The sequence below is a fragment of the Balaenoptera musculus genome, chromosome 17 (genome assembly GCF_009873245.2).
Source record: "Balaenoptera musculus isolate JJ_BM4_2016_0621 chromosome 17, mBalMus1.pri.v3, whole genome shotgun sequence".
NCBI classification, from domain to species: Eukaryota; Metazoa; Chordata; class Mammalia; order Artiodactyla; family Balaenopteridae; genus Balaenoptera; species Balaenoptera musculus.
In genome coordinates this window covers 41,058,345-41,079,133 of record NC_045801.1, presented here as the reverse complement: position 1 = coordinate 41,079,133, position 20,789 = coordinate 41,058,345, and the positions used below count along the sequence as shown (strand labels likewise).

Sequence of the window (20,789 nt, the reverse complement as noted above, 5' to 3'; positions counted from 1 at the left end):
GTCAATTGACACAGTCACTATGGAAAACAATATGGAGGTTCCTCAAAAAATTAAAAGTAGAACTACCATATGATCTAGAAATTCCACTTCTGGGTAGTTATCTGAAGAAAATGAAAACACTAACTTGAAAAGATATATGCATCTCCATGTTCATTGCTGCATTATTTACAAAGCCAAGATACGGAAATGACCTAAGTGTCCATTGATGGATGAATGGATAAAAAAAACTGTGGTATACACACACACACACACACACACACACACACACACACACAAAATGGAATGTTACTCAGCCATAAAAAGAATGAAATCTTTCCATTTGCAACAACATGAATGAACTTAAAGGGTTTTATGCTAAGTGAAATTAGAGAAAGACAAATACCATATGGTTTCACTTATATGTAGAATCTAAAAAACAATAAATGGAACAAACAAAACAATGCATAGATAAAGAGAACAAACTGGTGATCACTAAATAGGCAGGGTGTGGGGGGGTTGGGTGAAGTGGGTGAAGGGGATTAAGAGGTACAAACTTCCAGTTGTAAAAAAAAAATCATAGGGATGTAATATACAGCATAAGGAATATAGTCAGAAATACTGTAATAATTTTGTATGGTGACAAAGGGTTACTAGACTTATCATGTTGATCAGTTCATAATGTATTTAAATGTTGAATCACTAAGTTGTACCTAAAACTAAAATAATATTGTGCATCAACTATACTACAACAAAAAAGAAATGTAATGCCTATCAAATTGCTTTTGTTAGAATGTCTTTGAGAGTAAGTCCCTTTTATTTAATAAACATAAATTCAAATAAACTGCTAGAATTATTATCAGTTATATGCTAGAAATAATGATCTTCAGGGTTGGAGTTAATAACCTGTGGAAGTGACTGGATTTGATACCTCAGTTCTTAAATCCTCTCAGCATGTCACCAAGAATGACAACCATTTTAGACATTTTGACTTGAAATTAGGCTTGAAAATAGCTACTCTCTAGGGATGAGTTAACGTTTAATGTTGGGCAAGTAGAAATGACTGCTGATTTTCATTCTTTGTATTAATTCCATGGGGAGGGTGAGCTAGTAAAACATTTGTGTGAGCTGGTCATTATTTGAAATTTATTTACCAAAGTGGCTTACGTAATAATCATCTCTGTGCTAAATCAGTCAGTCAACAAGTTTTTACTGAGTCCCCACTGGATTAGAGTAATGTACAGTAATGATGTATTCAGTAGTATACAGATGTTTGAAGCAAAGATTAGACATGAGCTCGACCCCCAAGGCCTTACAAGCCATTAGAGGAGACAAACAGACACATATCATCAACTGAAATGTAACCAGATGACTTAATTCCCAGAGCATGGAGGAGGAATGGCTGGGCTGGGATTGTTCTGGTGGGTGATGGGATGGCTTAAGTGTGGGAAACTTCCATGATGTAGGTGCCTTGGTCTGGGTTAGGTAAAAAACGGTTAGTGGCTTGGTAGATGAGAAAAGCAGTTTGGCTTAGTGAATACAGTATAATTCAGACAAAGACTGAAGTAGAGAATGGAAGTCTTTTTAATTTATCTGGAGGTATAGCAAGATAGACAAGCATACAAATAAGAGAGGTAATGGATAAAGTTATTTGAAACCAAAGTTTGAGCAGGGATGAGATTGGAAAGGTGTGAGTTGCATATCACAATGATAAGCTCCATTTTAACTTTGTTAAACTCAGGGCCCTTCATGAAAAGAAAAGTAATTAAATGAGAGGCTTTTATCTGGGGATTGCTCATGTGGGAATCCTCCCCATGCTTACCATGTCTGGCTAATTTAAGACAGACCCAAACTTGATGAGCATCACAGAATGAAAAATTTGCTATCTGGAAGTTTCTGAACAAATGTCCCTTGCTCAAGCAAATATTCTGGTTTCTGACTGATCACCATCATTCAGCATCATGTGAACATTGTTGGTTGACTTTCCCTTTTATTATTAGTTCCTTCCCACACTTAAATACTGTCACCATAGCAGTATGTTCAGTTAGATTCCATTTTTCCTGGCATTCTACCTTTTATTATAATTTTAAGGAAATAGTCAATTTTAGTTAAGAATACATTCTAACTTGTTCAATTATGGAATGAATGATGACAGCTGCTCCTTTAGACAGCACAGGCTCCTCAGCACACTTTATGGTAAGGTCACCCAACCAAGGAGGGCAGGGTCAGCAACAAATACTACTTGTGGTAATGACAAATTTGCACTGATAACTGAGCCAGGCAACTCTAATCTGAGCCTCATGTCCTAACAAGGTTCAATAATCACTATGCCTCTTTTTCTTTATTAGGTGTAAAATGGATATCAGTATGGCCCATGACAATGCTAGTAAAATCATTCTCCAACTTCTTAATCTTCAATTCAGAGACTCTCTTCTGACTCTTAATGAGATCTATGATTTATGGGTCACTTAATATTAACAGGCAGCTTTCTTGGGCTTTACGTTTATTATCTCATTTAAACTACACAGCAGGCCTATGAGGTATTATACATACTGTTAGCTCTGTCTTAGGATGAGAAAACTGAGGCTCAAAAGAGACGTGGGGTCTTCACTGGTGGCGCAGTGGTTGAGAATCTGCCTGCCAATGCAGGGGACACGGGTTCGAGCCCTGGTCTGGGAAGATCCCACATGCCGCGGAGCAACTAGGCCCGTGAGCCACAACTACTGAGCCTGCGCGTCTGGAGCCTGTGCTCCGCAACAAGAGAGGCCGCGATAATGAGAGGCCCGCGCACCGCGATGAAGAGTGGCCCCCACTTGCCGCAACTAGAGAAAGCCCTCACACAGAAACGAAGACCCAACACAGCCATAAATAAATAAATAAATAAATAAATAAACCCAAAGTTTAAAAAAAAAAAAAAAGATGTGGTATTTCTGTGGTCACAGAGCTGGGCTTCAAACCCAGATTGGTTTGACTGCAGAGCTTACACTCTTTCTGTTATGCCACAAGAGCTGTCCAGATTTTTATAAATGGTGGTCCTCATTCAACCACACCTGCCTATTCTAGCCCTGCTCTTGTCAATCTGAGTATGAGGACCAGAGAACATTACTGTCCCTTCTTGCTTATGATATTTATTCTAGTCTAATAAGCAATTATTTAGTGACAGTTAAATCACATGTGTTGAGAAGTGTGTACTGGAAGAGTGTAAATATTAAGGAAATAAGATCCTTGCTGTAGGAAGTTCCTAACTGGCACTGACATCTTCTAGTCACATAGAACACATTCCCTTGGATCCTTAGCTGCTCCCTGTGCTTGGAGCCCCCTTTCCCACTTCTTTACCTAGTTTCCAAACTTTCTTCAGATAGAGCTCGGGAGAAAACAAGTAAACCTCATCTTCCTGGGATATTTTCTCTGATTCCTCAGATTTATTTGGATGTCTATCTTCCAAGAACCAGCAATACTCAGTGCATAGTTCTGTTGCACCAAGTATGTTGTCATCGGTTTTTTTACTTCTCTGTCTTCCTCTCCACACTAAGTACCCATAACCTAGTCTTATTCATCTTTGTATTCTTATCACTTATCAGAGCATTGAGTGAACAAGAGAAGGAGCCAAGACCATGCTGTCATTTGGGGGAGATGGTGAAGTAGAGGCTTCTAGATGGGAGAAGTCATTGAATTTCAGTCTTGCTGGAGAAGGAAGTGTCTCCAAGGAGCTAGAACTTGTTCTGGACTTTGAAAGATGCTCTGGATTGGGAGGTGGTGAGGAAGGAGGAGGGCACAATCAGTGGGAGAGATGGAGAGTGCCTGTTCTCTCTAACTCTGAACCCAAATCTGCTTCTCTGTGGCTTCTACTTGTTGTTCCTGGCTGAATACCTACAGATCACACATAACCAATCTAATCCCCTTCCCTAAACAGCCTTGCAATGTCTGAAAATGTTAGGTTTCCATGAGGCTTCTTTTTCTATGGCAGGACTTCTCCAACACTCTAACCATGACCCACATCCTTTTCTGAGCTGCTCACCATTCAGGTGCCCACAGCATTGGGCAACACAGGAGGTCAGGACTAATACTTCCATGCTGAGATGGAGGCTTCTATAAATACAGGCTGTACTGCACCACAGCTGGCAGGTGGTCACATCTACTCACTTGCTCATGTCAACCTTAGTGTCAATGAGGACCACTGAGTCTTCATACACGTGAAACCATGTCCGCCCTTCTATTAGTGTCACTTATCATTCATTCACTCTCTCCCTCAGTCATTCCACAAACATTTATTAAGCATTTACTATGTGCTGAGGACATAAGGTCTAGAAGAGTTCCTGATGTAAATGTAGGAGCTTACCTTTGCCGCTGCTTAATATTATCTTGTCACTTTGCATCTGGCGCATCAATCTTTCTTTTTTCTCTCTCTCTACCTCTCTGTCTGCCCCCCTACCCTTACCCTTGCATAGATAGATACATATATAGATAGATAATATATATAGAGAGAGATATAAAGTATATGTAGTATATATGTATGTGTGTGTATCAAGTGTTTGTGATGCTTTCCAGTTGTATATTGGTGAGGCTGATTATGGTATAGGGAAGAAAGCTTACAATGGACGTAAATTGTGGAGTATAATCTTAGATAACATTAAAAATCACAACTGCTCCAAGATGCTGAGATAGAGGAAAACAGTATATGTGTGGGGGGGGAAGAGGTGGGACCTGGGTAACAAATCTGTGAAAAGTGTGGGCTTTGACTCAGACTCTCTGAGGTCAAGTGTGGACTCCATCACTTAGCAGCTTCATGATTGACTGCAAAAAAGTTTAATTTCTCCATGTCTCATTTCCTTCTGCATATATATAAGTATGCTCAGGCATAAATAATAGTTTCTGTTCAAAGGGTTGTTGTGATAACTAAACAAGACGATGTATTTAAAGTTGTTGTGCCTGAGGCATATCAAAGACTCAATAGATGATAGAAAAAAATATAGGAGAAAAATAGTTCTTTATATTGCCTGAAAAATATCAACCTTCAAGGAAGCAAAATGGGACACAATAATGTCAGAGTCCATTATAACCAAGTTTAGAGGTCGTTTGAATGCAAATTCTACTGGAATGTGACATTGAATTTTACTGGGCTTTAGCCAGTGTTGAGAAGTATTTTTACCAGAGTGAAATGGTTGTTGTAATAGCACTTGCTGCCATAGGATTTGACTTGGATTACTACGTAGTTCAATTAATAGTGAAAAAAATTAAGAATCTCTGAGTCTTACATATACATTAAAAAAAAAATACCATGAATCTTTTTTTCTAGGGTAAGATTAGAAAAAGAAAATATTATACATCTGCAAATTCTCCAGGACTAGGTGATTTAAAATTTGAGTTTAATATTAAAAAAAATTTAATATTTAAAAGTTGAAAATTTATTAAGATTTAATTTTTCAGATTTATTTTCTAAACTCAAAACAGAACCAAAAGTGGACCTGGTATTTAATAAGCAGATTTTTTTCAGTAGCTACATGGTTAAGATATTACTAGTACATACTCTAAGAAAAACTAGAAAGTAAGACACTTAGGTCCTTTAACAAATATTTTCAAGGACTGTAATGAAATTTGTTTGCAAAGTATGCTGACAGAACACAAAATAGAATAAAATAAATCCAGACTTTCACTGAAAAAGCAAAACCAAACCAAACCAAACCAAAACAACAACAACAACAAAAAATCTCTGAGTCTTAAATGTATCTTCTTTACCTACTTTTTACACATTTCACTTTCCACACCAATTCAAAATAGAGGGCATTAGTTTTCTACAATATCTAAGAGGCTTATGCTTCTTCCATACTATTCAAGTTAGTTAAATAGCTGTGCATAACTTGTAGATTATTGAAAATGGTTTGATTTGTTCTTGTATGCTCATTTGAAGGACTTTTAAATAAGCCATTGGAACAACAATTACCGGAAAATAACTGGCTGCCTCATCTTTGGCTCAGGTGGTTTCAGTATTGTCACTTTCTAGTCTGTTTCAGACTAAACCAAGGGAGAAATAACTGGCTGCCTCATCTTTGGCTCAGGTGGTTTCAGTATTGTCACTTTCTAGTCTGTTTCAGAGTAAACCAAGGGAGTCTACTGGAAATTAACTGGCTGCCTCATCTTTGGCTCAGGTGGTTTCAGTATTGTCAATTTCCAGTCTGTTTCAGAGTAAACCAAAGGAGTCTACCATTGATGCAAGATTTAAGGATATTGCCAAATTTGGTTTTGAAGGTACTTGGGATATTATTTATAATTTCTTAATGAATTCCAGCAGCTCTTTTTGATAATTAGAGAATAAGCAAAGCCCTCAGCAGCATGCCAGTACAGTGGAGTAATGGCCGTTAAAGACATGAGCTTTGGGACTATTTGGAAACAAATGGTCATTTCACCAGAAAAGTAAAACAAACTGAGCAGTTTTACTCAGCTTTCCTTCTTCGGCTCCATGCCATATCTATAGGTCAACTCCAGCTAGTCAGTCCAGGTGAGTTTTTTATTTGTCAGCTGTAGGAACTTTCTCTATGGCAGAACCTAGCTCTGTTCTAACTCTCTGCCCTGATATCAGGGACATGTTTATTTTCTTTACTTGAAGAAAGTGCCCCACTAATTTCTTTTATATAAGATAAAATTCAAACACAATTATGTAGAATCAAAGACAGTCAACTCCAGCTCACCCTGGATGAAGACGGCAAATAAACTCATGTGGATTTGTGTCTCCCTGTTTTGCCTTTTAAGTTTTAGTAGCATTTTGATCTAACACATTTATTTCATACTAAAGGAAGCATTGTAAGTAATTTTAAGTGATAGATATTCGTTCCTCTTCCTCATTCAGAACATCGCTTTCTGACTATTTTATAAAATTGATTGTCTCATGGTTCCATAAGAAAAAAGACTCATTTAATATCCCTCATAATAACCTACAAGGTGTTGAAGGGTGATGAAAACAAAACAAGAAGGGGAAAAAAAATCTCAGTAAAAAAGACCTTTTTTCAGTTGAACAATTAGAGTGAATCTTTTTGCCTTTGTTGAAAATATGCTGAGTAATGAAATAATAAAGCTTTGACTAAAGAATTGGTGTGTGAGGAGGCAGGGAAAATAGAAAGTAGGTGGGCTGTGTCTGTGTTAGGTTTGTACACTGCGCTTGGTGAAATTAGTTTTCTTTTTTTGTGGGCTGTCTTAAATTGCTATTGCAATTTTTGGTTAACTCTAGCTGTTCTCAGTTACATAACTGCTCCTTTTGGCCTCTAAAAAGAAAGGACAGTCTAAGGTCAAGAAAGAATCATGGTGAAAAGAACAGATCATGAAGTGACTAGGTTCAAAGATTCAGGTGATGGCAATACTCCAGGCACTGGTGCTAAGCCTGGGTCGGAAAACATCAAGAAAGGTGGCTGGAAAGAGGTCTAGAACTTGAATTAGGCATGCTTCCTTCATCATATTCTCATAGACCCTTAGGCTCATGAAACTGTGAAGAGTAAGGACCTTAGAGGTCCTCTTCATTTTGGAGACGAAGAAATTGAATCTGCACATGAAAATGCTCAAGGCCAGAGGGGTGACATGAAGGCCACCCAGCAATTTAGGGAGAAAGCTGGTGTTACAATGTAGGTCTGAGCCTGGCTTTCTCACCATCACAGTGTCATAGCTGACATTTTAACTCCTACCACAGTGGGGTCCAGGAATACCTGTAGAGTTGTAGAGGCTGATGGTAAAAGGGACAAAACACAGATCACTGGACTTGACAACAGAACACCTAGGTCAAAGTTGTTTCCCTGAATCTCTGGATAAGTCATCAATGCTCTAAACATCAGTTTTCTCATTTACAAACTGGGCACATGACTATTTTCCCACTTACCTCAATGGATCAAGTGAAATGTTGTTTGTCAAAGTGCTATAAATTGGGAGATTAGGATTCACATATACGTACTACCATATATAAAATAGATAACTAATAAGGACCTACTGTATAGCACAGGGGACTCTACTCAATACTCTGTAATGACCTACATGGGAAAAGAGTCTAAAAAAGAGTGGAGATATATATATATATATATATATATATGTGTAACTGATTCACTTTGCTGTTCAGCAAAAACTAACACAACATTGTAAATCAACTGTACTCTAATAAAAATTAAAAAACAAAAAGTGCTATGACAACTAATGGCAATTCACATGTAAGGCATTACAGAATACCATTGGCATTTTTTCCCTACAGACTTCTCAACAGCTACCCAGGGCTACCAAAATATCCCAATTGACTACCACCCAGAGGACATAGGGAATCACAAAAACGTATCTGGCATCTCATATGAACCTGCAGCTCACCCAGAGTGAAATCTCCAAGAAGCCGGCTTTTAACTCAGCAAGTTGTGAACATTCATTTCATTTGTTTATTCATGAACTCATTTACTGGATAAACGAGGCATATTTAAAATATTAAATGTAGTCCTCACCTTTCTCTAAAGGGGTCAACAGACAGATAAATAAAAGTGATTCAATACGGAAAATGTTGTATTTTAAGGACTGGGGAAGACTAAAAGAGGAAGTAAAGGATTATGAAGAGGTTTTTAAAAAGAAGTGGTTTGAAGGTTGAGTAATACTGGGACCTGCTGAGAACATGAGGACATGCTGAGAAGATTTTTACAGGGGGAGGGGCCTCAATGAAGTCATAAGAATGTGACAAAAGAGACGTGTGGGAAATGTTGTGCTGTCAAGTGAACCAGAGGGTAGGGAATATGGGGAGACTGTTGAGAAATGGGTCTAGACAGGTAGGATGAGGTCAGATCATGAATGTCCTTGGTTAGCAGGCTAAGGAGATTGTTCTTTGTTCAAAAGACATAGGAGACACTAACATTTATTTTATAACTATTTTATTCCAGGTAAAAATTAGACAAGGTAATTATTGAAATATTCGAACAACTTGCACCTATAGAAAGAAAGTTAAAAAAATCAATGAATCTGAACTTCTGGAAATAACAATCATTACCATCAGGTGAACATTGTTCTACACTGCTTTCTATGCACACATACAAATAGTTTAAAAGAGAGAAATACTTTTTAACTAACAAGCTCCACCCACTCTTCAATTCCACAGTTATGAAACTATGAAAATGCTAGATACAATGTATAAGAATAAAATCTAAATATATAAATTGATTTGTAAAAACATAATTTCTGGCATGATGACATGTCAGAAATAAAGGCAGTGTTAGGTTTGAGCAGTAAACTTTTGAGCAGACACTGTGATGGTTTTGGAAGATATTAGATTGGATAAGGGGATTAGAGACTGAGGTTTTATTGCCCATGTAAACATGGGAAATATGGCATTGGGCCCGAGTGAGGCAGAGATATTTACTTAAAGCTGGAATCCTGGAAAGAAAAGGCTGCTTCCTTGGTAAAAGGAGCAAAAACCTACTTACTTGTTCAAGTAGGGTGACTAGAAAGTTTGTTATTTTTTGGAATTTTCGATGGGAAGATAAGAGAGGAATTAAAGCCCTTGGCCACCAAAAATCATGTGAAGTTGGAATTTACATCACTGATTTAATGCTGGAATGTCCAAGCTGAGAAACAAATATCAAAACTAATTTCAGACCAAAAGCAAAAGTAAAATGATTTTGTAGCAAGACTTTTACACCTCAGAGTGCACAGGTATTTTGGGGGTAGAAGAAGGAAGGTGGGGGAAACAATTAAACCTTATAATTCGATGGGGAAATAATCTATCACAAGAGAGTCAGTAGACATTATAAATAGGAAAACTACTATTCCCATGAACTTGATGTAATAGAGCAATCTAACAAAGAGTATAAAATAACTATGCTTCAAATGGCTAAAGTGATAAAAGAAAAACTGGAAATTATAAGGAGAGAACAGCACACTGTGAAGAGATAGATTTGAAGAACAAATAGAGCTTCTAGAAATGTAGACATGTTATTGATATCTCTACGGATGAGTTAAACACTGGATTATATTATATACAGCTGAAGAAATAATTAGTGACTTTGAAGATAGAGCTGAGAAAATTACCTAGAATGCAGCAGAGAGAGAGATACACAGAGGTGGAAAAAATGGACAAGAGTTTAAGAGATATAGAAGACAGAAGAAGAGAGAGAATGGAGAAGGGGAAATACTTGAAGAGATAATGGCTTAAAATTTTCCAAACAGATAAAAAAACCACACCAGCTCTTAATTTGAAGAACTATATACTCATTGGTATACTGATAAATGTTTCACAACCAGTTGCCAAGATAAAGTTAGCACTGATTTATAGTGTTTGCTGGCTGCTGTGCTGTAAATACTGTCATCGTGGCTGCTTTCAGGTTACCAGCTGAATTTAGGTGAATTACCAGCTGAATTCAGGTTTCTTCATTGAATGTGGTATTGGGAAGAAATATGCATAACCGGCTTTTGTGAGCTGGTCTGAGCTGACTCCAGCACACAACTGCATATGCTGAATCCTTGTGAAATATAAATAAAAATAAATCATTACATAGGTGCATTGTACTGAAAATTCAGAATACTCATGAATAATATAATACCTTACTTATGAACACAGAAGACAGGTTCTCTTCCAAGAAAAAAATGTCTGACAGCAGACCTATTGGCAATGATAGCTGGAGGACAGTGGAATACCTTCCTCAAAGTACTGACTCAAAAAATCAACCTAAAATTCTATACTTACTTTTACAATTTTTTAAGAAGTGAGGTTAAAGTAAAGAAAAATTTCAAGCAATGGTGAGAGAATTTACCAAGTACTTATCCTTACTGAAAGAAGCAATTAAGGGATATATTTAAGGAAAAGAACCAAACTCAGAAGGAAAGGTCTGGATGCCAGAGCAATGAAAAACAAAGAAACTCATATTCATGGGTAAATATAAATAAGCATTTTCTTACTTTATTATCTATAAAGTAAATAACCTGTTAAAATAATAATAATAATAATAATGACTAATTTGGAAGGAGATTTAACAACAAAGGTAGAATTTAAATATTATACTACAATTAAATGAAAGATGAGGAGATCATTGGAAAGCATTGTAATGATTGGTTGGAGTGCAGTCTAACAGAAAGCAGGAAAAGAGAAATAGGTGAAAACACCGATTTAAAATAGAAAAGGAAAGTAAATATAAAACAAAATAAGATACTAGAAATAAATTCAAATGTATCAGTAATCCCAATAAATGAAAACACTTTGAATTCACCAGAGATTCTCATATTGGATTTAAAATATCCAGCTATATGTAGCTTACAGAAAAATACAAATATATAACACAGATTTGAAAGCAAAGGGATAGGGAAAGATATACTACTATCTAATACTAAACATTAAAAACACAACATACACTCTCACAAACACAAAGCAACATTATAGTAGTAATATTGCTGTCAGACAAAATAAATATCAAGACACAAAGCATTATTATGAAAAAAGAGGTCCTTATACAATGGTAAAGGTATAAGGAACAATTCACTAGGAAAATATAATAATACTGAACCTGTATCCCCTTAATAACTCTGTGTTGCATAAAGCAAATTGAATGAACTGTATTTACCATTAATAACATGGATAAAATTTTTTTAAAGATGATTTAAGAAGACAGAGAAAGACAATAATAGTGACATGAGATTATATATATGTAAAAAATTTTAAATGCACAAAATAACACTAAATTTTACTGTGGGTGATCAATTTATTGCCCCTTAGCTCCAAATTCATTCTTTTAGATTGTTCTGTGAAAATTGATCTGGACCCTTTAAACATTTTCCTTTGCCAGTTGGTCCTAAAGCTTTGTCAGTAGATGGTCTGGGCAGTCACTGGAGGAGAAGAGTTTTGCTTCCTGGTTCTGGTGGTCTCTTTGGCAGACTTTCTCTGGCACTGAGCTGTTGCAGTGCTGGTAGCTTCACCAGGGCCCTACTCCTGCAGTGCTGGGTGGCAGCAGCACCCAGCTACCAGCAGCTATTCCACATACTCCCACCCTGCACAGCCACCTTGAGAAGTCTTGCAGTGGAGTGCTGTCAGTGTTACACCTACCTGTGAATAGCTTTCTCTGATATCCTAGAGCATGGATTTCCAGCAAGTTCCAAAAATATTTTGAAATATAAAGATTTAATTTAACACATACTAAATTTATCAGGAGAGAAAGTGAAGTGAAATGAAAGAATTGCTGTATATATTAATATATGTACATATATACGTATATATATGTATGCATATATATACATACACACACATTTATGGTAGATCTCACTGTAAGAAATATTTCTAAAAGTTCTCTCTAAAGTTCATATTCTCTGATATATAGCGTAATTTTTCTTCAACATTCCAAGCAAAAATCCTAAAATTTACCTGATTTGACGTATTTAGTTCCCATGCCCAGGCCTGAATCAACACCTGAGGCCAGGGCAGTGGAATTTGCAAGATTGGTCTAAACCAATCAGAACCGACCCTTGGCATTGGGCACCAAAGCACAGGAGTCATGTGGAGGAAGGGTGGATATCTAAATGAAAACTTGTTATTCTTAGGAAGGGGGAAGGGAAGTGGATATCGGATGGACAAACTAGGTATATCCACAACATGGTGTATGTTTCTTAATCTGCAGACTCAAGGTTTTCTTCATTTGGGGGGAAATTTTTCTTCTCATAATCTTTGAGTGATTTTCTCTTCCATATTTTGGATTCTATACCTAAGGGACACCAAAAACTTGTCTTTATTCTGGGTTATCTTTGTCATTTTTATATATTTTACTGTTATTGTTTTAATCTCTGCCCTTTTCCTCTACATTGCCTGGGATTACCCAAAGCTTTTTATTTTTTGGCTAGTAATTTGATATTCAGCTGAATTGGTCTTCAATTTATTTTCTTAACCTTGAAGTCTCCCTTTCATCTTATTCACCTTGCCTTATTGAATTATCACACCTATGAAATTATTATATAGACTAAAGTGCTCATGGGGAACTCTCTTCTCTTCCATGGTTATGTTTTTGTGCAAGCTAGGCTCTTCACCTATCTTGCCTGTTGTGTTGCTTCCTTTCATTTCTTTCCTCTTTGTAATATGTTTGCATGGTTACCACACCATGTTTTCATCTTGATCATGTTCAACATAGGGAGTTCAGTTCAGATTTTTTTGCACTGATATATTATAGATGAATTATTTTGACTCATTCTTTTTTCATCACTCTATTCATTGTATCTAGTTGTAGGTGTATCCTCCTTCATTGAGGAAATACCCTTGGTCTTTGGAATATTTCCCCCAATCTAGTGTAGAGTCCTAGAGTCTTCATTCCCACCAAAGAGAGCCAGCCTTGTTTATTTACTTCTTACCATTATCTCCCCAACAAGCAATTTTCCTCTTCACATCAGGAGTATCAGTAGAAATTCCTTTCCTCCTCACATCAGCAGTATCAGTAGAAATTTCCTACTCACATCAGGAGTATCAGTAGAAATTTTCAAGATTTTATTAAATCACCAGTACTATCTCTGGGAGACTTGGGCACATTTTGTGTCAGAATATTGTTGCTTCAGCTTTTAGTTTTTGATAATTATAGCAGTAGGTTTTCCCCCTTTGTTTGCTTGGTTGGTGTTGATGTTTACCTTACATACTGGCCCTCATTATTGTTCATTTTTGTTAAGAGTTAGAGAATCGTGTGATCAGCTTTAGTACCCTCATTTTTAATCAGAAATCCATTGAAGGGTTTTAATCAGGGGAGACTCATGTTTTAAATCATGATGGCAGGCATATGGAGATTATTAGAAATGTTCGTGAAATAATGAATGAATGAATGAACAGTAGAGGTACATAAATGAAAATGTGGGTGGAATGGGAAGAGAAGACATAATGGGTGGGATGGGGGAAGAAATTGGTAACTTGACTTTGGAACTCTTTCCAGCTAGATGACATTCATTTAATCTGATCTCTACCTTTGGGTAGATAGTAATGATTTGCAGAAATATGAGTCTTAACCCACAGAGCCAGTTGTTAGAGAAGGGAAACAACTAGTAATATAAATGGAAGCTCATGGACCTAGTCACACTTTCATTTTGTTAGTTGTATGATAGACCAAGTTCTGGCTTTGAGCAGGGCCCTTGGTTATGCCTTGGCTCCTCTCTCCCCACCCCTCATCCTCTCCTGTCCGACTGTCAGCGCATGGACCTTGATTGACAGATCCACTCTGCACAGAAAAGAGCCTTAGGTTCTAATAAATTGCTCCCATAAATTTGGTGCTATGAATCTGACAAGCCATAAAGAAATTAATTGGCTAGAAGTAGGCTCCTTGAGTTGGAGAATCTTGTTCCATCTCATCTCCTGGATATTATTTGAATTTACTTGATGTCCAGCAGGTTGTAAAAATGCAGCCTTCAGAGTAGGTAGTGAATTGATCGGAACTCTTTTCCTTGAAAGTGTCAGAAATCTAATTTGAACTAGCATAAACAAAGTAAAACATAAAAGAGAGACGCCCTAGTTTATGCACTGAAATGATGGGCTGAGCAGAGGAGAGATTGGCCTCTACATGATTTGGTCTATCAGGCAAACCAGGGTTCCCTCATCATCTCTCATTTCTGCTTCTCTCTGCTTTTAGCCTTGTTCTCTCCAGCTGACGGACTTCATGAGACTCCAGGAATCCAAGATCCTATATTCTTACAGTCTAGTGACCTGAGAGGAAGGGAAGCCCTTTCCCTCCAGATCTTGTGAGAAATCTGGAGGAAGATTCTGATTGGCTCATATTGGTCATGTGTCCACCTGTGGGGTGAGATTGAGAGATAGTAAATTGGCAGCTCCCACCAGAAATAGATGTTCTCTAAGAAAGCAAGGGAGGAGGTGATAGTCTGAGCACATAAAATAACACATTTTCATTGAGGGGAGGAATTAAACCCTCCGTATGCTTTACAGGAACTAAATTCACCCCTGCCAAGCTGTCAGGGGATATGACCCTTCAATCATGTCCAGATATATGAGTGCCATTTGATACCTTTACATTGCTCTCCTTTGCCAAGCCCAGAAAATGGCACCTGTTGATTTTGTAATCTCAAATAAAAATGAACCCCAGGATGTTTCCAGATTCAGCTTAATTCCAACCAGTTGTCACTTCCTCAGCCCAGGAGCTGGTATGGAAGTAGGTATTAGGCATCTGTTGCTTTGTGTTATGGCTAATGCATGAGAGAGATGCTTTTCTAGAACCAAAGAGCCCTAGCTACACCACTGAGGATGAAGGAAGATTGCAGGGGACCAACTGGTTTTCGTTTGGACCATGATTAAGAGAAGGCTCACTTGCTCTAATGCTTTTAAAATCAGCTCCCCTCCAAAGCACTTGCGTTACGTATATGCCATCTTGCAGAAAGACTCAGCATTTGAGATTCAAGCCAAATGCTTTTTAGCCCACTTAAAAAAGACACTTCTGCCTTGGGCCCTGCCGGCTGCAGGGGCTGACTGGTCTGGAAGCCAGCTTTGAGGCTGACCATCATAGCTCTTGCCACTTAATACGAAGGGAAGATTGGTGACGTGGTTTATATTAGTAGCAATGCTAACCATTTACTGGATACCTTACACATGGCCCAGGCACTTTTTTTAAAAGCCAAATTTCTCTCATTATTAAATAGTAAAATCTGACATTTCAAAAGGCACAATCGCTTATATTATTTTGCTATTGAAAAAGTTGGTATGTAGCATATTGTTCTCCCAGATTCATAGATTAAAAATCAATGTCTGAGAGAAAATGTAACAAAATTATAATTGGGAAGATAAGGAGTGACTAATTCGGTGACTTTAAGTTTCATGAGGGAAGAATACTGTTTTCTTGTTTTATTTAATTTTGTTTTTCTGTTTTCTGTCTAGTGTTAAACACAGTGCCTGGTGCATAGTAGGCACTCATCAGATATTTATTGAATGAATGAATAAGTGAATGAATATATGAAACCTTTTAGGAGGAAGAACTGACCAAACATTAAAATGAAAACTTTGGTAACACCAAGTGTAAATATGAGCTTCCTTACAACAACAGTTGATAACATGAGAGGAAAATCTATCTAGTTTTCTTTATACCCTATTTTAACTAGAGTAGAAAATGGATGTCCCAAAGTCTCAGACAAATGAATTGTCCTTCCAACATGTCTATCTTACCAGAAGTTCCTAGACATTGTATGACCTCAACTTGCCAGTTTTCCAGCTGTAGTTTCTTAACTAAAGTGTTTCAAGATAAATTTGGTTAGTTTTTTGTCAAATGCATGACCCAAGTGACACTATGTAAAGAGTAACTTAGAATCCTCATGTCAGTTTTGGTATTTATAAAGTTGGACCAGTTACATAATTTGCGAGGACCAGTACAAACTGACAACGTGGGGCCCTTGTTCAAAAATTACTAAGAATTTCCAGACAGCAATACCAGAGCATCACACCAAATGTAGGTCCTTCTAAACTGGGGACCTGTGTGACTACCTAAGTGGCATGCCCATGAAACCAATTCTATACAGATTGCTTGTCTTTTGGCGACTCCTGAAGCATTGGTGTGTTCATATTTGCAGCAAGAACGCATGGAAATTACAGGGTTATTTGATTATTTCAAACATGGAGATGAGAAGTAGGGAAAATGTAATGTATAGGTGGAACTAAAACCTAGGGCAGAGATTATGACAAAAAATTCCACATATGTAATTTGCTCCCATTCACTATTAAAATAATGTTCTTAGATCTTACAATATAGTTTTAGCATTTTGCTTTTGAGTAACCTGAGAGTTATGATATCTAGGCAACTTAAAATGTCTTTGATAAGTTTCATTAGAATCATTCTAAGTGTAGTAATTACAGTCTTTGTAATATTGCCGTACTGTATGGCTTTATTTTCTAATATTAAACAACTCTACCGTTATGGACCAGCTGAAACTAAGCTTGAAGTTACTTTTCTTAGATTTGGTCTCATCTGATCATACCTTATAAAAGTTTATTGAAGAAGACTGAAGCATATCCTACTGGCCCAGAACTGAAGAGAAATGAGTTTTTTTGGGCCTGTAGGCTAGTAATACTCAAGAAATGTTTCTTGCATAATGAATGCTAATGTGTCACAGGCAATTACCATAAGATGTTGATCAATGACAGTAATACTAAATGATGCCTCACCTTTTAACAACTGTGGTGAATACTTTAGAAGTATGTATTCTATTAATCTGAAAATTTATCACTAAAACATTTCAAAAATTCAAATAATGCACTGAATTTTGCCCTGATTCAATTTGAGTAATTTCATTAAAATAATGATTCACAAGATGATTTATATGCCATTAATTTTGGATTTATTGTGATGCTTGTTCTTTTGGTTTATTGAGATATAATTTACATATAGTAAAATTCACCCTTCTTTGGTGTACAGTTCAATGAATTTTGACAAACTTACATAGTCATGTAATTGCCTCTACAATTAAGATAGAGAACATCTCCATCATCCCAAAAGTTTCCTTCAACTCCCTTTGTAGATAATTCCTTCTCTCCACTCCAGTCCCTACACACCACTGATATGATTTCTGTCCTTCTAGTTTTGCGTTTTATAGAATGTCATATAAAAGAAATGATTTGTATTATTTAAATTATTTTGAGTTTGTCTTCTTTTACTTATCATTATGCTTTCCTTGCTCCAGCAGTATTTGGTAATTATCTTTTTTTTAAAGCTCATCTAATAAGTATGTAGTGGTATCTCATTGTGGTTTTGGTATCAATTTCCCTAATAACGAATGATATTAAGCATTTTTTTCGTGTATTTGCTCCACGTATCTTCTTTGGTAAAGTATCTTGTTCAAATCTTTTCCTTGATAAATGGAGTATTTATAAATGGAATGGAATATTTATAAATGGAATATTTCCTGCCGTATCAATAAACAAAGGATGCCATAGTCACCAATGATTGCAGCCCTCCAACGTGAGCTGGTGAGTCCTGAGGAAACTCAGGGCTGAAAAGAATACCTGCCACCTAGCAGTCATCAGACTGCAGCCGCTCCGTGCGGCGAGCCCTGCAGCAACTCAGGGTGTGAAAATACAGGCCCCAGATAGCTAAGGTGCATATCAAAGGAATGATTTCAGTGAGCCCACACTCTTGCATCTTCCCATACATAGAAAAGCACTAAATTCCTTAACCTGAGATATCTGGTTTTCTTTATTTAACAGTCATCTTTTTTTTTTTTTTTGACAACTGATTATCAGTTTATTAAAAATGTTGATTTAAGCCTCTGCAATGGTGACTTCAACCTCGATTCCTGGCTCCATACTGATAGAAGTGATCTGCTTGACAATCTCAGAGGACCGTGCAGGTCAATAAGTCGCTTGTGGATCCTCATCTGGAAACGATCCCAAGTCTTAGAACCTTCACCACAAGGAGTTTTCCTTGTAGTTATTCTCAGAGTCTTGATAGGCATCCGAACCCGTCCTTTCACCTTGAGATTCTTTTCCTTTGCGCCTCTGATGAGGTCAGCACATACCTTCTCCAAAGACTTCACGTTGCGGCTGATGAGGGTGATTCTAATCAGGTGAATCGCCACCTCGGGCTCTACGGGAGTCTTTCCAGTATCTGTAAAAGCCATGGCTGTGGCGCGGCTTCCTGACCGACTTGTTCCTCAGCGAGGGCGAACAGCGGTGAGTCAGGGGCAGGAGCGGGTGGCCCGAGGCTCCGCTGCAGCCGCGACCGCGTCTTCCTCCAAGAGCTAACAATAATCTTTTGAATTCCGACTACCTTGCTCTTTGCTGCAAAACTCCTATATATCCTGGCTCCTCCCCTCGCCTCCTCAGAGCAGTTTCTCAGAGTTATCTGAAACGCTGTCTCCCAGGCTGCAGTCCTCATTTTGCCCCCAATGAAACTTAACTTGCAACTCTCATGTTGTGCATTTTCTTTAAGTCAACATCCTGTTACTTTCTTTTTATTTATTTATTAAAAATATTTTTTGAGTTTAAAATTTTTTTCCAGCTTTATTGAGAAGTTTAAGGTGTACAACATAAATAAGTAATTGATATATAGCATTATATAAGTTTAAGGTATACAACATAATGATTTGATATACGTACGTATTGCAAAATGATCACCACAATAAGTTTAATTACCATTCATTATCTCACACAGTTACAAAATTTTTTTCCCTATGATGAGAACTTTCAAGATCTACTCGCTTAGCAACTTTCAAATGTACAATACAGTACTGTTAGCGATAGTCATCACACTGTACATAACCTCATAACTGGAAGTTCGTACCTTTTGATCGCCTTCACTCAATTCTCCCACTCCCCACTCCTTGCCTCTGTTTTCTTTATTTCTGTGAAAAATGATATTGGAGTCTTGTTAGGGCTTGCATTGAATCTATAGGTGGCTTCAGGTTGTATGAACATTTTAACAATATCAATTGTTTCAATACATGAATATAGGATATCTTTTATTTGTGTCTTCAATTTCTTTCATTAACATCTTATAGTTATTAATGTAGAGATCTTTCACCTCCTTAGTTAAATTTATTCCTAGGTATTTTATTGTTTTTGATGCTATTGGGATTTTTAAAAATTTCTTTTTTAGCTAATTCATTGTTAATGTATAGAAACACACCTGATTTTTGTATGTTGATTTTGCATCTTGCAACTTTACTAAATTCATTTATTAGTTTTAACAGTTTTCTTTTTGTAACGTCTTTAGGATTTTCTACATGTAAAATCATGTCATCTGAAAATAGAGATAATTCTGCTTATTTCCAATTCTGATGCTCTTTATTTTATTTTATTTTTTGCCTGATTTTTCTGGCTAGGACTTCCAGTACTTGTTGAATAGGAGTGGTGAGAGTGGGTAACCTTGTCTTCTTCCCAATCTTAGAGGAAAAGGTTTCAACCTTCACCAACTCTATGTTAGTTGTGGACATGTCATATATGGCCTTTATTATGTCGATGCATGTTTCTTCTATATCAATTTGTTGAGAGAATTTTTCTTTTTTATCATGAGCAGATGTTGAATTTTGTCAAATGCTTTTTCTGAAACTATTGAGATGATCTTATGATTTTTATCTTTCATTTGATTAATGTGATGTATTACATTTATTGATTTGTGTATCTTGAACCATTCCTGCATCTCAAGGATCAATCCCTCTTAATCATGGTATATGATCTTTTTAATGTGCTATTGAATTTGGTTAACTGGTATTTTGTTGAGAATTTTTGCATCTATATTCATCAGGGATATTGGCTGTCATTTCCTTTTCTTGTAGTATTCTTGTCTGGTTTTGGCATCAGGGTGATGGTGGCTTCATAGAATGACTTTGGGAATGTTGCCTCCTCTTCAGTTTTTTGGCAGAGTCTGAGAAGAATTGACATTAATTCTTCTGTAAATGTTTGGTAGAATTCACCAGTGAAACCATCTTGTCCTGGGCTTTTTCTTTTGTGAGGTTTTTCATTGCTATTTCACTCTCCTTACTCATTATTGGTCTGTTTGAATTTTCTATTCCTTCATGATTCAGTCTTGGCATATTGTACATTTCCAGGAATTTAGGCATTTCTTCTAGGTTGTCCAGTTTGTTGGCATATAGTTTTTCATAGTAGTCTCTCATGATCCTTTGTATTTCTGTGGTATCAGTTATAATTTTATTATCTTTCATTTATTATTTTATTTATTTTGGTCCTCTCTCTTTTTTTCTTGCTTAGTCTAGCTAAAGGTTTGTTTATTTTTTTATCTTTCCAAAGAGCCAACTCTTGGTTTTGTTTTCCTTTTCTATTGTTTTCACATTCTCTATCTTTTTATTTCTGCTCTAATCTTTATTATTTCCTTCCTTCTGCTAACTTTGGGCTTAGTTGGTTCTTCTAT

General features: G+C 36.8%; 1 pseudogene; it reads right to left on the bottom strand.

The window, feature by feature from the left end:
• Positions 1–18,181: 18,181 nt before the first annotated feature.
• LOC118883615 lies at positions 18,182–18,616 on the bottom strand (annotated as a pseudogene).
• Between the last annotated feature and the right edge of the window lie 2,173 nt (positions 18,617–20,789).